Raw genomic sequence first — 18,103 nt, forward strand, 5'->3', positions numbered from 1 at the left:
AATATTATAAGGTACAACCTGTGCAATGCGGTGGGGCATCCTTATAGTCAGTGTCCTGAGGCAGTACACAACCAGCCTGAGCTCATGAGAGAGTTTTTCCGTCTGGACATGGAGGATGCTCAGAGCTCAGCAGCTAGGGTGTCTGCGATTCCCTCCGAGACTGTACCAATACCCAGTGTGTCTGTCTCTTCCCAGTCTGTGGTGCCCCAGTCTGTGCCAATGCCCAGTGTGTCAGTGTCTTCCCAGTCTGTATGTAAAGTATCGGTTACTAAGAATGTGTCCAATCCTTCTGTGTCTATGTCTTCCAAAATTGCAGAGGCGGCAAGAGGTGCTGAGGCAGGGGCATCAAGTACAGTGCCAGTCCCCTCCCCTAGACATTGCAGGGCTTCTATTAGGGACCATGGGGTGCAGAGGAGTGGGGAGAATGGTGAAGAGGCTGGCTTGGTGGTAGATAAGGTAAGGGAGAGTGGGGGTGAAGGGGAGGGTGAGAGTGGGGAAACTGTTATTTCCAATTTGTCCAAGGATGATGTGGAATGGTTGGAGGAGAAAAGAAAGAAGGGCAAAAGAAGGAAAAAAAAGTGTTCAGCTACCCACAGTCCTGAGGTTTTGCCTTTGACAAATAAGTTTGGGGTCCTGTCAGATGATGATGATGAATGGGATTTGTTGAGTACAGCGTCTTCTATGGATGATGAGTCGCAGGGTTCATTGAAGCGCACTGGTTCTCCAGGGGGAGAGAGTAGTCAGGCTAAGAAACGGCTGCCTCAATTATCCGTTAAAAGTGGCAACCAATAATGTTATCAGCTGAAAATCAGTCATAAAATATAATTTTTGATTAAAGGCTCCATGCATGGTGAAGTTCCTTAGTCTGGCTCTCTCGTAGGGTTTATGCTGTGTGCAATTTGGTTTATTTATTATGTTCTTGTTTTGTATAGTTATATTCAATTATTTTGTAAATATGTTATTTATAATTTATTTATTATGGTTTTATTGTATATAAGTTGATTGTTTGTAAGAATTTCCAATAAACAAAATTAACCCCTCATAATGGGCACAGCGGGTGTACAGACCCGGGTACTCAGCACAGGGATGGGGGAACCCCTCATAATGGGCACAGCGGGGGTACAGACCCAGGAACTCAGCACAGGGATGGAGGGAACCCCTCATAATGGGCACAGCATGTGTACAGGACCGGGAACTCAGCACAGGGATGGTGGGAACCCCTCATAATGGGCACAGCGGGGGTACAGACCCAGGAACTCAGCACAGGGATGGAGGGAACCCCTCATAATGGGCACAGCGGGGGTACAGAAGTGGTACTGTGCAGAGTCCATACATACAGAATAAGATGATTATAGAATATTATATGAATATTATATGAATTTGTTCTTTACTATGCACTATGACTCAAAATCTGTGGACTTCCTGGATATTACCATCAACAAAAGTGATGAGGGTTATATAACAACAACCTTATTCAGGAAATCCACAGCGGGAAATACCCTGCTGCATTCAGCTAGTTTTCACCCCGAACCTCTTAAGAGGTCAATTCCATACTCACAATATCTAAGAATTAAGAGAAACTGTTCCTCTGAAGGTGACTTCAGGAAAAAGGCAGGTGAATTAACGGAGAGACTCCTCGAAAGGGGATACTCGAAGACCTGTCTTAGGAAAAATTTCAACAGGGTACAAACCATGAAAAGACAGGACCTACTTTTCAAAACTCCCAAGAAAAACGAAATCCCTCAAAAGAATCCACCACGAATAATTCTCAATTATTCCAATGAACATGATAAAATCTATGGGATTCTTAAAAAGCATTGGGCAATACTGAGGGAGGACCCTACTCTCCAACATATAGTTACACCATCTCCAGCTATCACCTACAGAAGAGCCACCTCCATGAAGGACAGTCTTGTCCAAAGTGAATATAGGGGCTCAAACAGAGAAGACCCCTGCAGGGATAAAGGGACATTTCCCTGTGGCAATTGTGACCAGTGCAGGGTGATAGTTAGATGCAAAACCACTAGGCTTCCCAATGGTGAATTATTTCACCCCAAACATTTTGTTAACTGCAAAACCAAGGGGGTCGTGTATCTGATGCGATGTGAGTGTAAGGCTTTCTATGTTGGGAAGACCAAACAAGAACTTGGAAAACGCATTAGCCAACATATGCAAAGCCTAAATATTGGTAACTTATATCTGCCACTTGGCCGACATATGGCCATCACCCACAGATACAGGACCCCCAAGGTAACTTTTTGTGCCCTGGAGAGGGTACATGTTCCGGCCAGGGGGGGTGACTGGAACAAGCAGCTACTCCAGCGGGAAATGCGCTGGATTGTGAAGCTTAGGGCCACTACCCCCCCTGGCTTAAACGAAATGGAGAGTTATAGACCCTTTCTGGAGGGATTTTTCTCTGGAAAGACGGACTAATGGGTCCCCCCATATTAGCTCTATTTCGAATACTCAAACGTTGATTTGTATATAGTTTTCTGTCAGTTCTATAGACTTTCTTGATGTCTCCCCTGTTTGTTTGTCAGGGTTCTTATCACTAACTTCTCCTCCTTCCCCTTATCAACTTCTCCCCTTTTTTTTTTTTTTTTTTTTTTTTCCTTTTCCCTTTACTCCTACTGAGTATTCTGAGGATATATATTTATAAGTATGAAATCTTTTAGGAAAACACAATGTCTTTAAGTGGGTTTATTTAAGAATGATTTACTTGTTATACAATATTCATTTTCATGAACAAACTATGTGATTGCAGGATGCGACCACTATTTTCTTCCTCGATATAGTGAGATCAAGGGATATTCCCCTATTTATAAAAAACATATTTCCAGGGATTTTTCCCATTTTTCTTATCCCCATTTCTTTATCTCTTTTTTCTCCCTTTTTTATTTTCTCCCTCCTTCCGCCTGGTGGGTTCACCTGCGGCTTTGGAGCCATAACCCTGCATAGCACGGTTTGGTTCTGTTCTTTTTTTGGGGAGATTACCCACAGCATAGGAGCCCGGCACGGGTGAGACATTCTCCAATGGAGATCCCCATTCAATAGGGATGTCCTCATTTAACAACTGGAGAAATCAGCGTCTTTTCAGCTGGATCAATTCCCGACAATTCTTTCGGGAATTCCATGTCTGAACCCCGGGTGAGCTCAGGGGGTTAAACGCTATCTCCCGTGCCGGGGCGATATCTGATAGGATTTTCCTTCTCTGTCAACCAATACTATGCCGTTCTTCACAACAAGTAATCTACATAAATACATATATAACTGAGGTTTTATTTCATTATGTATCAATGGTCTGATCATATTTATGATCGGATTCTTCAGTGTTATATGTTCATTTCTCTTTCTATTCTTCATCGTTATTTCACTCTGTCTTTTGGTGGTATCCATGGACCGCGAGAAACATGGGCGGACATATAGCTATGCCCATCCGTAAGTCAGGGCGGAAGTATGTCTCTGACGGCGGCTACGTGGTACGCTTCAACAATAAAAACTATAAGGGCGGATGTGTCGTCACCGTAGACTCGCGAGATTTCCCGCGAATTAGGGAAACGGAGGTGACGACATTGCAGTGCGCCGATTAGACGCAATCTCGCGAGACTCAACGAGAATTCACGGCAATGGCTTGATATTTAAGGAAACGCCGAGAGTCAGTCCGGAGAGTTATCTCTCCGTGACATGACAGGTCTATTGCTTATTTTTCCTACAATCAGTGAGTATGCCTTAGGGGACTTAAACAGCCTGTGCTAGGCTTTGACTCCACATAAGGGGATTTTTGTTTTGTTACCTTCAGGATACTGGATGGAATCTATAAGGCTGCGCTATTAAGCCTTGGGACCTGTTTGACGGCCAACGCTTATGGATAGCAACTAGATGTTTTACGTTCCACCTACATTAAACGGTATTTATACGTTATCTTAACGGGCAAGATTCATGCATGGCACATTTTCATATATGGGGAACTAGATGAATATATTCTTCTTTTTTATATATTGTTGCAGGCATTTAGTTGGTATTGATACCGATAAATACTGCAGCCCTTCAAGTGGTGGGGATACTATGGACAACCCACCTCAATATTGAGGTAAGATAGTCCAAATCTCACTAATCCATTATATATTTCTCTCTCTTTTTGGGGGGGGATTTATTTCTCCTCCATATAAAGTTATATATTATTCATGTATCTGTCCTAGATTAATATCCAACACCGACCTGAAAATCTGGGAATAAATTTTGGAATAGAGATCTTATACATACCCGTGTGAATATTATATCCATAGAAGTCAATAAAGACACCATGGATGTTTCACATTAATACGGAGGTAAGGCATCCGAAATACCAAGGATATATTATATAGTCTACCGTGGTTAATGGATATATTTATTCTGTTGGTTCCCTGTTTTTCTTTTTTCTTTTTCTTCTTTTTTCATCAGAATTTACCATCTGTCAAGTCCTGAAGGCATCCCCATTGGAGGATAACCATCACAAGTTGTTAGGAACTCTTTCCTTCTTCTTATACTTGGAGGGAATTTTTTCTCTTCCCCTTTTTACATATTAAACATTTTGATCATCATAACAGGTGAATTGATCCATAGTCTTCTACATATATGGTGGTTTAAATTTATGGAACCCCCCTTTTTTCACTGATAATGAATTATTATCTTTAGGTAATGAACATTATGAGTTAATATCTGACTCTTGCTCCTACACTGTGGGATTACTATATATCCCCCCCTTTCTGGACAGATATTTCTGGCTCCAAAGGTCTGCAGGTATGTGAACTCTTACCATGTGATATGCTTGCTTCTTTCCTTTTTCCTTCTTTTTTCTTGCTTAATTTTCTATAGGGTATAAGATAAGGTTTCTGATTTATTGATGGCTAATTAGCCAGGAATTTCTCTCACAATAAGATGGAGTAATATGTTGTCGCAACTACAAAAAGTATCCATGTTAATGATTTGATATATAATATTTAGCCATTATTTTGCTTTGTTCTTTTCTTTTTACATTTTCTTTTTTTGATTTATTTCTGGCATATGCTTTTCAGGAATATACACAGATTCCCTGAGGAAGATTCTGGTATTATACAATTCTTCGAAACGCGTTGGACTCTGTTGTGTACCTGTAACACTGTATTGTATCACATGTTTATTTATACTGTTACATATGTAATATAAATTACCTTGATGATTCTTCTTATAATCACTTTTTTCAATAAATTGTTTTATTCTAAATTAATCTTTCCTATGAGAGATAATTACTAGTTACCCTTAAAGTCCCACCCACCCAAAAGGGGGTTAGTCTTTTTTCACAAGATGATTATAGATGTGCATATGCTGCCCTCTGGTGATGTCTTTCAGTACTACATGTGCACTTTGTTGGGATATCAGGCAGTCATATAGAAGTGATCAGCATTCCTCATATTCCTGTTCCTGGGTCAGAGATCAGAGAAGTGACCGGCCGGGTATTACTGAGCTCCATATGTAATGTTACCACCCTCATAATGGGCACAGCGGGGGTACAGACCCAGGAACTCAGAACCGAGATGGTGGAACCCCTCACAATGGGCACAGCGGGTGTACAGGACCGGGAACTCAGAACAGGGATGGTGGGAACCCCTCATAATGGGCACAGCGGGGGTACAGACCCAGGAACTCAGCACAGGGATGGGGGGAACCCCTCATAATGGGCACAGCGGGGGTACAGACCCGGGAACTCAGAACAGGGATGGTGGGAACCCCTCATAATGGGCACAGCGGGTGTACAGACCCGGGTACTCAGCACAGGGATGGGGGAACCCCTCATAATGGGCACAGCGGGGGTACAGACCCAGGAACTCAGCACAGGGATGGAGGGAACCCCTCATAATGGGCACAGCAGGTGTACAGGACCGGCAACTCAGCACAGGGATGGTGGGAACCCCTCATAATGGGCACAGCGGGGGGTACAGACCCAGGAACTCAGCACAGGGATGGTGGGAACCCCTCATAATGGGCACAGCGGGGGTACAGACCCGGGAACTCAGAACAGGGATGGTGGGAACCCCTCATAATGGGCACAGCGGGTGTACAGACCCGGGTATTCAGCACAGGGATGGGGGAACCCCTCATAATGGGCACAGCGGGGGTACAGACCCAGGAACTCAGCACAGGGATGGAGGGAACCCCTCATAATGGGCACAGCAGGTGTACAGGACCGGGAACTCAGCACAGGGATGGGGGGAACCCCTCATAATGGGCACAGCGGGGGTACAGACCCGGGAACTCAGTACAGGGATGGTGGGGACCCCTCATATTGGGCACAGCGGGGGTACAGACCCAGGAACTCAGCACAGGGATGGTGGGAACCCCTCATAATGGGCACAGCGGGGGTACAGACCCAGGAACTCAGCACAGGGATGGTGGGGACCCCTCATAATGGGCACAGCGGGGGTACAGACCCAGGAACTCAGCACAGGGATGGGGGAACCCCTCATAATGGGCACAGCGGGTGTACAGATCCAGGAACTCAGCACAGGGATGGGGGGGAACCCCTCATAATGGGCACAGCGGGTGTATAGACCCAGGAACTCAGCACAGGGATGGTGGGAACCCCTCATAATGGGCACAGCGGGTGTACAGACCCGGGTACTCAGCACAGGGATGGGGGAACCCCTCATAATGGGTACAGCGGGTGTACAGACCCGGGAACTCAGCACAGGGATGGTGGGAAACTGCCATTCCACTCCCTGACAGCGAGGTGTGAGGTTGCTGGTTCCTTAGCTCGTGGGCTTCCAGAAGCCAGGGGCTAGAGTTGCTTCTCTGCCCCAGGAAGGATGCTGGATCCTGGGGAGGACCCTGGCGGGGGCCCCCTGGATAGGCCTGAGACTATGGAAGACATGGAGCTCGGCCGAAGGAGGGGTGAATCCCTGCCTACCTTTAGACGGAGGACTGTTGAAAAGCTGAGGCGGATTGAGAAAGAGGAGGAGAAATTGGCAACTTTGAAAGTAGAATTTAAAAAGAAAAAGTTGTATTGTGCCAAACTGTACAGTAAGAAGAGACCGGCTCTGAGGCCTGAATTGAAGGACTTGGAGCAAGCTTTGAGGAAGCAGAAAGAGTTGGTGAGCTCTCTGAAGGAAAGCTGTGAAGCACTTCAGGAGAAATACAGGAATGAGGAACGTTTCAGCCGTATGAGGAGAGGAGCCGTTTCCAGCATGGAGAGTGACCCAGCCAGTGAGGAGATTCAGGTACCGACAGAGTCAGCAGAGAGTGAGAAAGTGGGCCCGGAGGATGAGCCCAGCTCTTCAACACCTCAAACATCTGCTGAGCCCCCAATGGCGGAGGCCTCTGTCTCCCTCCCTCTGCAGCAGCAATGTGGAACATCTGAGCAGGAGGTTGAGGGGGGTACTGGCATGTTGGAGTTCGTCGCTGAGCTGGAATCCCCTCTGGATGGAAGAAAGTTCCATTTTTCTGCAGATTCCCCAGATGAGGAGATGGATACCGTTCCTCGCCCTATGAGAGAGAGACCTGTGGAGAGAGGAAAATTCACCATTAAGCCTGCAACATCCAGGAGGGAGTTTGATCCCGCCATTAACCATGACACTGCAGAGGTAACACAGAAAGCAGGTATAGTGTGTGTGCAAGGTGGTGATGTGAACTTTAATGACAATGTGCTTGCTGAGGGTTGTAGTGCTATGGGCTGTCAGCCCACACCCATAGACAATGTGCAGCATGCAGTGCAACCTGATGCACCTGCTGAAAAAATTCCACTTTTAAATGCAAGTGGTGAGAAAATTGGAAAAAACTGTGAGCTTCTGGTTGAAGAGTCTGCAGAGAGGAGCACCTCGGACATTGCAGAGGCTTTGCCTGGACCAAATACAGTGGCTGTTCCTGAGCATGGTGGAGGAGATGCTGGGAGCAGTAGTACTATAACTTTTTTGGAGTCTGCAGTAGACAAGGCTGTGATTGAACCCAGGAAAGCAGCTGAGTGCTCAGAGAAGGGGGAGGGGGTGGGTCTTGTCTCTGCTGCTACAAAGACTGCAAGGGTTGATTCAGGCTCCTTGTCATCAGGTGTGGTTGTGTCTAAAGACAATGCTGTAATTGCTGATGTTTCTGGGAGGAAAACCTATGCTGGTGCTGCTGAAGGGTTTGGGAGGGGGGTGCAAGCAGGGAAGGAGCATGGAAATGTTTCATCTTCCTCATTATTTAAAAGGAGGAATGTGGTACAGCTCAGATGGGAAGGCGAAGGTATTCCGCCATATAGGAGAGCTGTGGTTGATAAGATTCTGCAGATGGGCTTTAAACCTGCAGATATCTTTGCCCTGATCAGTCCGACCGGCTCCTATGAGTACGATTTGTCCTTTGTCCGTCCGGAGTCTTTGGACATATTTTGGGAGAAATATGAACATGTGTGTAGGAGCCTGCCGGACTGGAGAGGGCTCATCCCCAAAGTTGTGTCACGTCAGCCACTTATTAAAATGGTGACGATTCTTGTGCGCAATGAATCCATACCGCAAGGGGATTTATCTGTATGGCTGAGGAGATATGGAGACATCCTGAGCCCCTTACACAAAATTATGGATGATCGAGGAATATGGACGGGGGGATGGTCTGTGCAGCTAAAACTGAGGGTTATTGATAATGTCATCCAGCATCTGCCATCCTCAGCTTTCCTAGGGAGGGACAGACTGACCATCTTCTATCCAGGCCAGCCAAAGCTGTGCAATAAGTGTGGGGATAAAGGGCACTTTGCATCCTCCTGTCCAGTAATGAAATGCTCTCTGTGTCAGGATTTAGGGCATTTGGCAAAGGATTGCAATATTATAAGGTGCAACTTGTGCAATGCAGTTGGGCATCCTTATAGCCAGTGTCCTGAGGCAGTACACAACCAGCCTGAGCTCATGAGAGAGTTTTTCCGTCTGGACATGGAGGATGCTCAGAGCTCAGCAGCTAGGGTGCCTGCGATTCCCTCCGAGACTGTACCAATACCCAGTGTGTCAGTGTCTTCCCAGTCTGTGGTGCCCCAGTCTGTGCCAATGCCCAGTGTGTCAGTGTCTTCCCAGTCTGTGGTGCCCCAGTCTGTGCCAATGCCCAGTGTGTCAGTGTCTTCCCAGTCTGTATGTAAGGTATCGGTTACTAAGAATGTGTCCAATCCTTCTGTGTCTATGTCTTCCAAAATTGCAGAGGCGGCAAGAGGTGCTGAGGCAGGGGCATCAAGTACAGTGCCAGTCCCCTCCCCTAGACATTGCAGGGCTTCCATTAGGGACCATGGGGTGCAGAGGAGTGGGGAGAATGGTGAAGAGGCTGGCCTGGTGGTAGATAAGGTAAGGGAGAGTGGGGGTGAAGGGGAGGGTAAGAGTGGGGAAACTGTTATTTCCAATTTGTCCAAGGGAGATGTGGAATGGTTGGAGGAGAAAAGAAAGAAGGGCAAAAGAAGGAAAAAAAAGTGTTCAGCTACCCACAGTCCTGAGGTTTTGCCTTTGACAAATAAGTTTGGGGTCCTGTCAGATGATGAGGATGAATGGGACTTGTTGAGTACAGAATCTTCCATGGATGATGAGTCCCAGGGTGCACTGAAGCGCACTGGTTCTCCAGGGGGAGAGAGTAGTCAGGCTAAGAAACGGCTGCCTCAATTATCTGTTAAAAGTGGCAACCAATAATGTTATCAGCTGAAAATCAGTCCTAAAATATAATTTTTCATTAAAGGCTCCATGCATGGTGAAGTTTCTTAGTCCGGCTCTCTCGTAGGGTTTATGCTGTGTGCAATTTGGTTTATTTATTATGTTCTTGTTTTGTATAGTTATATTCAATTATTTTGTAAATATGTTATTTATAATTTATTTATTATGGTTTTATTGTATATAAGTTGATTGATTGTAAGAATTTCCAATAAACAAAATTAACCCCTCATAATGGGCACAGCGGGTGTACAGACCCGGGTACTCAGCACAGGGATGGGGGAACCCCTCATAATGGGCACAGCGGGGGTACAGACCCAGGAACTCAGCACAGGGATGGAGGGAACCCCTCATAATGGGCACAGCAGGTGTACAGGACCGGCAACTCAGCACAGGGATGGTGGGAACCCCTCATAATGGGCACAGCGGGGGGTACAGACCCAGGAACTCAGCACAGGGATGGTGGGAACCCCTCATAATGGGCACAGCGGGGGTACAGACCCGGGAACTCAGAACAGGGATGGTGGGAACCCCTCATAATGGGCACAGCGGGTGTACAGACCCGGGTATTCAGCACAGGGATGGGGGAACCCCTCATAATGGGCACAGCGGGGGTACAGACCCAGGAACTCAGCACAGGGATGGAGGGAACCCCTCATAATGGGCACAGCAGGTGTACAGGACCGGGAACTCAGCACAGGGATGGGGGGAACCCCTCATAATGGGCACAGCGGGGGTACAGACCCGGGAACTCAGTACAGGGATGGTGGGGACCCCTCATATTGGGCACAGCGGGGGTACAGACCCAGGAACTCAGCACAGGGATGGTGGGAACCCCTCATAATGGGCACAGCGGGGGTACAGACCCAGGAACTCAGCACAGGGATGGTGGGGACCCCTCATAATGGGCACAGCGGGGGTACAGACCCAGGAACTCAGCACAGGGATGGGGGAACCCCTCATAATGGGCACAGCGGGTGTACAGATCCAGGAACTCAGCACAGGGATGGGGGGGAACCCCTCATAATGGGCACAGCGGGTGTATAGACCCAGGAACTCAGCACAGGGATGGTGGGAACCCCTCATAATGGGCACAGCGGGTGTACAGACCCGGGTACTCAGCACAGGGATGGGGGAACCCCTCATAATGGGTACAGCGGGTGTACAGACCCGGGAACTCAGCACAGGGATGGTGGGAAACTGCCATTCCACTCCCTGACAGCGAGGTGTGAGGTTGCTGGTTCCTTAGCTCGTGGGCTTCCAGAAGCCAGGGGCTAGAGTTGCTTCTCTGCCCCAGGAAGGATGCTGGATCCTGGGGAGGACCCTGGCGGGGGCCCCCTGGATAGGCCTGAGACTAGGCCTCAGTCTAAGGAAGACATGGAGCTCGGCCCAAGGAGGGGTGAATCCCTGCCTACCTTTAGGCGAAGGACTGTTGAAAAGCTGAGGCGGATTGAGAAAGAGGAGGAGAAATTGGCAACTTTGAAAGTAGAATTTAAAAAGAAAAAGTTGTATTGTGCCAAACTGTACAGTAAGAAGAGACCGGCTCTGAGGCCTGAGTTGAAGGACTTGGAGCAAGCTTTGAGGAAGCAGAAAGAGTTGGTGAGCTCTCTGAAGGAAAGCTGTGAAGCACTTCAGGAGAAATACAGGAATGAGGAACGTTTTAGCCGTATGAGGAGAGGAGCCGTTTCCAGCATGGAGAGTGACCCAGTCAGTGAAGAGATTCAGGTACCGACAGAGTCAGCAGAGAGTGAGAAAGTGGGCCCGGAGGATGAGCCCAGCTCTTCAACACCTCAGGCATCTGCTGAGCCCCCAATGGCGGAGGCCTCTGTCTCCCTCCCTCTGCAGCAGCAATGTGGAACATCTGAGCAGGAGGTTGAGGGGGGTACTGGCATGTTGGAGTTCGTCGCTGAGCTGGAAACCCCTCTGGATGGAAGAAAGTTCCATTTTTCTGCAGATTCCCCAGATGAGGAGATGGATACCGTTCCTCGCCCTATGAAAGAGAGACCTGTGGAGAGAGGAAGATTCACCATTAAGCCTGCAACAACCAGGAGGAAGTTTGATCCCACCATCAGCCATGACACTGCAGAGGTAACACAGCAAGCAGGTACAGTGTGTGTGCAAAGTGGTGATGTGAACTTTATTAATGACAATGTGCTTGCTGAGGGTTGTAGTGCTATGGGCTGTCAGCCCACACCCATAAACAAAGTGCAGCATGCAGTGCAACCTGATACACCTGCTGAAAAAATTCCACTTTTAAATGCAAGTGGTGAGAAAACTGAAAATAACATTAAGCTTCTGGTTGAAGAGTCTGCAGAGAGGAGCACCTAGGACATTGCAGAGGCTTTGCCTGGACCAAATACAGTGGCTGTTCCTGAGCATGGTGGAGGAGATGCTGGGAGCAGTAGTGCTACAACTGTTTTGGAGTCTGCAGTAGACAAGGCTGTGATTGAACCCAGGAAAGCAGCTGAGTGCTCAGAGAAGGGGGAGGGGGTGGGTCTTGTCTCTGCTGCTCCAAAGACTGCAAGGGTTGATTCAGGCTCCTTGTCATCAGGTGTGTCTGTGTCCAAAGACAATGCTGCAATTGCTGGTGGTATGTCTGGGAGGAAAACCTATGCTGGTGCTGCTGAAGGGTTTGGGAGGGGGGTGCAAGCAGGGAAGGAGCATGGAAATGTTTTATCTTCCTCATTATTTAAAAGGAGGAATGTGGTACAGCTCCGATGGGAAGGCGAAGGTATTCCGCCATATAGGAGAGCTGTGGTGGATAAGATTCTGCAGATGGGCTTTAAACCTGCAGATATCTTTGCCCTGATCAGTCCGACCGGCTCCTATGAGTATGATTTGTCCTTTGTCCGTCCGGAGTCTTTGGACATATTTTGGGAGAAATATGAACATGTGTGTAGGAGCCTGCCGGACTGGAAAGGGCTCATCCCCAAAGTTGTGTCACGTCAGCCACTTATTAAAATGGTGACGATTCTTGTGCGCAATGAGTCCATTCCACAAGGGGATTTATCTGTATGGCTGAGGAGATATGGAGACATCCTGAGCCCCTTACACAAAATTATGGATGATCGAGGAATATGGACGGGGGGATGGTCTGTGCAGCTAAAACTAAGAGTCATGGATAATGTCATCCAGCATCTGCCATCCTCAGCTTTCCTGGGGAGGGACAGACTGACCATATTCTATCCAGGCCAGCCAAAGCTGTGCAATAAGTGTGGGGATAAAGGGCACTTTGCATCCTCCTGTCCAGTAATGAAATGCTCTCTATGTCAGGATTTAGGGCATTTGGCAAAAGATTGCAATATTATAAGGTGCAACTTGTGCAATTCGGTTGGGCATCCTTATAGCCAGTGTCCTGAGGCAATGCACAACCAGCCTGAGCTCATGAGAGAGTTCTTCCGCCTGGACATGGAGGATGCTCAGAGCTCAGCAGCTAGGGTGCCTGCGATTCCCTCCGAGACTGTACCAATACCCAGTGTGTCAGTGTCTTCTCAGTCTGTGGTGCCCCAGTCTGTGCCAATGCCCAGTGTGTCAGTGTCTTCTCAGTCTGTGGTGCCCCAGTCTGTGCCGATCCCCAGTGTGTCAGTGTCTTCCCAGTCTGTATGTAAGGTATCGGTTACTAAGAATGTGTCCAATCCTTCTGTGTCTATGTCTTCCAAAATTGCAGAGGCGGCAAGAGGTGCTGAGGCAGGGGCATCAAGTGCAGTGCCAGTCCCTTCCCCTAGACATTGCAGGGCTTCTATTAGGGACCATGGGGTGCAGAGGAGTGGGGAGAATGGTGAAGAGGCTGGCCTGGTGGCAGATAAGGTAAGGGAGAGTGGGGGTGAAGGGGAGGGTAAGAGTGGGGAAACTGTTATTTCCAATTTGTCCAAGGATGATGTGGAATGGTTGGAGGAGAAAAGAAAGAAGGGCAAAAGAAGGAAAAAAAAGTGTTCAGCTACCCACAGTCCTGAGGTTTTGCCTTTGACAAATAAGTTTGGGGTCCTGTCAGATGATGATGATGAATGGGACTTGTTGAGTACAGAATCTTCCATGGATGATGAGTCGCAGGGTGCAGTGAAGCGCACTGGTTCTCCAGGGGGAGAGAGTAGTCAGGCTAAGAAACGGCTGCCTCAATTATCCGTTAAAAGTGGCACCCAATAATGTTATCAGCTGAAAATCAGTCCTAAAATATAATTTTTGATTAAAGGCTCCATGCATGGTGATGTTCCTTAGTCCGGCTCTCTCGTAGGGTTTATGCTGTGTGCAATTTGGTTTATTTATTATGTTCTTGTTTTGTATAGTTATATTCAATTATTTTGTAAATATGTTATTTATTATGGTTTTATTGTATATAAGTTGATTGTTTGTAAGAATTTCCAATAAACAAAATTAACCCCTCATAATGGGCACAGCGGGTGTACAGACCTGGGAACTCAGCACAGGGATGGTGGGAACCCCTCATAATGGGCACAGCGGGGGTACAGACCCAGGAACTCAGCACAGGGATGGTGGGAACCCCTCATAATGGGCACAGCGGGGGTACAGACCCAGGAACTCAGCACAGGGATGGTGGGAACCCCTCATAATGGGCACAGCGGGGGTACAGACCCAGGAACTCAGCACAGGGATGGTGGGAACCCCTCATAATGGGCACAGCGGGGGTACAGACCCGGGAACTCAGCACAGGGATGGTGGGAAACTGCCATTCCACTCCCTGACAGCGAGGTGTGAGGTTGCTGGTTCCTTAGCTCGTGTGCTTCCAGAAGCCAGGGGCTAGAGTTGTTTCTCTGCCCCAGGAGGGATGCTGGATCCTGGGGAGGACCCCGGCGGGGGCCCCCTGGATAGGCCTGAGACTAGGCCTCAGCCTATGGAAGACATGGAGCTCGGCCCAAGGAGGGGTGAATCCCTATCTACCTTTAGACGGAGGATTGTGGACAAGCTGACAAGGATTGAGAAAGAGGAGGAGAAATTGGCAGCTTTAAAAACTGAATTTAAAAAGAAAAAGTTGTATTGTGCCAAACTGTACAGTAAGAAGAGACCGGCTCTGAGGCCTGAATTAAAGGACTTGGAGCAAGCTTTGAGGAAGCAGAAAGAGTTGGTGAGCTCTCTGAAGGAAAGTAGCGGAGCTTTTAAGGAAAAATACAGGAATGAGGAACGTTTCAGCCGTATGAGGAGAGGAACCGTTTCCAGCATGGAGAGTGACCCAGCCAGTGAAGAGATGCAGGTACCGACAGAGTCAGCAGAGAGTGAGAAAGTGGGCCCGGAGGATGAGCCCAGCTCTTCAACACCTCAGACATCTGCTGAGCCCCCAATGGCGGAGGCCTCTGTCTCCCTCCCTCTGCAGCAGCAATGTGGAACATCTGAGCAGGAGGTTGAGGGGGGTACTGGCATGTTGGAGTTCATCGCTGAGCTGGAAACCCCTCTGGATGGAAGAAAGTTACATTTTTCTGCGGATTCCTCAGATGAGGATATGGATACCGTTCCTCGCCCTATGAAAGAGAGACCTGTGGAGAGAGGAACATTCACCATGAAGCCTGCAACAACCAGGAGGAAGTTTGATCCCACCATCAGCCATGACACTGCAGAGGTAACAACACAGCAAGCAGGTACAGTGTGTGTGCAAGGTGGTGATGTGAACTTTAATGACAATGTGCTTGCTGAGGGTTGTAGTGCTATGGGCTGTCAGCCCACACCCATAGACAATGTGCAGCATGCAGTGCAACCTGATGCACCTGCTAAAAAAACTTTAAATGCGATTGGTGGGAAAACTGAAAATAACTTTGAGCTTTTGGTTGAAGTGTCTGCAGAGAGGAGCACCACGGACATTGCAAAGGCTTTTCCTGACCCAGATAAAGCTGTTGTTCCTGAAAATGGTGCAGGAGATGCTGGGAGCAGTAGTGCTACAACTGTTGGGGATTCTGCAGTAAAAAAAACTGTGATTGAACCCAGGAAAGCAGCTGAGTGCTTAGAGAAGGGGGAGGGGGTGGGTCTTGTCTCTGCTGCTCCAAAGACTGCAAGGGATGTTTCAGGCTCCTTGTCAGCAGGTGTGGCTGTGTCTAAGGACAATGCTGTAATTACTGGTATGTCTGGGAGGAAAACCTATGCTGGTGCTGCTACAGGATCTGGTAGGGGGGAGCATGGAAATGGTTTATCTTCCTCACTATTTAAAAGGAGGAATGTGGTTCAGCTCAGATGGGAAGGCGAAGGTATTCCCCCATATAGGAGAGCTGTGGTTGATAAGATTCTGCAGATGGGGTTTAGACCCGAAGATATCTTCGCCCTGATCAGTCCGACCGGCTCCTATGAGTATGATTTGTCCTTTATCCGTCCGGAGTCTTTGGACATTTTTTGGGAGAAATATGAGCATGTGTGTAGGAGCCTGCCGGACTGGAGAGGGCTCATCCCCAAAGTTGTGTCACGTCAGCCACTTATTAAAATGGTGACGATTCTTGTGCGCAATGAGTCCATACCACAAGGGGATTTATCTGTATGGCTGAGGAGATATGGAGACATCCTGAGCCCCTTACACAAAATTATGGATGACCGAGGAATATGGACGGGGGGATGGTCTGTGCAGCTAAAACTGAGGGTTATTGATAATGTCATCCAGCATCTGCCATCCTCAGCTTTCCTGGGAAGGGACAGGCTGACCATCTTTTATCCAGGCCAGCCAAAACTGTGTAATAAATGTGGGGATAAAGGGCACTTTGCATCCTCCTGTCCAGTGATGAAATGCTCTCTGTGTCAGGATTTAGGGCATTTGGCAAAGGATTGCAACATTATAAGGTGCAACTTGTGCAATTCGGTTGGGCATCCTTATAGCCAGTGTCCCGAGGCAATGCATAACCAGCCTGAGCTCATGAGAGAGTTCTTCCGCCTGGACATGGAGGATGCTCGGAGCTCAGCAGCTAGGGTGCCTGCGATTCCCTCTGAGTCTGTGCCAATGCCCAGTGTGCATGTGTCTTCCCAGTCTGTGCGTTTGCCTAGTGTGCCTGTGTCTTCCCAGTCTGTGCGTTTGCCTAGTGTGCCTGTGTCTTCCCAGTCTGTGATTTCCCAGTCTGTGCCAATTCCCAGTGTGTCAGTGTCTTCCAAATCTGTGGTGCCCCAGTCTGTGCGTTTGCATGTATCAGTTACCGAGAATGTGTCCAATCCTTCTGTGTCTATGTCCTCCAAAATTGCAGAGGCCGCAAGAGGTGCTGATGCAGGGGCATCAAGTGCAGTGCCAGTCCCACCCCCTCGACATTTCAGGGCTTCTATTGGGGACCAGGGGATGCAGAGGAGTGGGGAAAATGGTGAAGAGGCTGGCCTGGTGGCAGATAAGGTAAGGGAGAGTGGGGGTGAAGGGGAGGCTAAGAGTGGGGAGACTGTAATTTGCAGTTTGTCCAAGGATGATGTGGAATGGTTGGAGGAGAAAAGGAAGAAGGGCAAAAGAAAAAAAAAAAGGTGTTCAGTTGCCCAAAGTCCTAAGGTTTTGCCCTTGAAAAATAAGTTTGGGGTCCTGTCAGATGATGACGATGAATGGGACTCGTTGAGTACGGCGTCTTCTATGGATGATGAGTCCCAGGGTGCATTGAAGCGCACTGGTTCTCCAGGAAGAGAGAGTAGTCAGGCTAAGAAACGGCTGCCTCAATTATCCTAATGGCAGTTCCCACTCCGTTAAAAGTGGCAACCATTAATGTTGCCAGCTTAAAATCAGTGAGTGCTCGTCATATGGCCTTATTTTTGCTCAGCGAGTTTGATGCTGACATTTTGTTTTTGCAAGAGACCCATCTCAGTAATCTGGCTGATATACATCTGGCAAAGAAGGAGTGGAAGCGTGGTCCCTCCTTTTGGTCTCTTGCGGCCGAGCCTTACAGCGGGGTTGCGGTCCTTTTTTCTGGTATGGTAACATGCCGACGGGTAATTGAGGTAGAGATTGGGAGATGCATGATTTTAGATGTCTCTGTGAGGGGGCAGGACCTGCGCCTGATTAACATCTATGGTCCCCAGACAAAATGGGACAGGAAATGCCTCTTTACAAAGATTAAGCCTTTTCTTTTTACGGCTCAGCAGGTTATCTTTGGAGGTGACTTCAACACCATTACTAGGCCTAAAGACAGGAGAGGTTTCAGAGATAAGCTGGGCTATGACAGCCTTTTCCTGAATGCAATGGTTAGGGAAGCAGGTCTGGTAGATGTGCACATTAAGCGCTGCCCAGACAGCACGGGGTTCACTTTTCAGCGAGGTAATAGTCAGAGTAGGATAGATAGGTTTTTTTTAAAGGAGGACTCTGCTTTTTCGGCACCTGTTTGTCGGGCAGTGGAGTTTTCTGATCACTGTATTCTATATTTGACTCTGAATGCCTCAGGCGTGCCACCTAGGGGGAGGGGTATCTGGAGATTGAATTCGGCCCTCCTGGATGACGAGGAAGTAAGACAATCCTTTGAGGAATTTTTTCAGGCACAGGTAACTATCCTAGA

The sequence above is a fragment of the Pelophylax lessonae genome, assembly GCF_965119305.1.
Source record: "Pelophylax lessonae genome assembly, contig: HAP1_SCAFFOLD_624, whole genome shotgun sequence".
Lineage (NCBI taxonomy): Eukaryota > Metazoa > Chordata > Amphibia > Anura > Ranidae > Pelophylax > Pelophylax lessonae.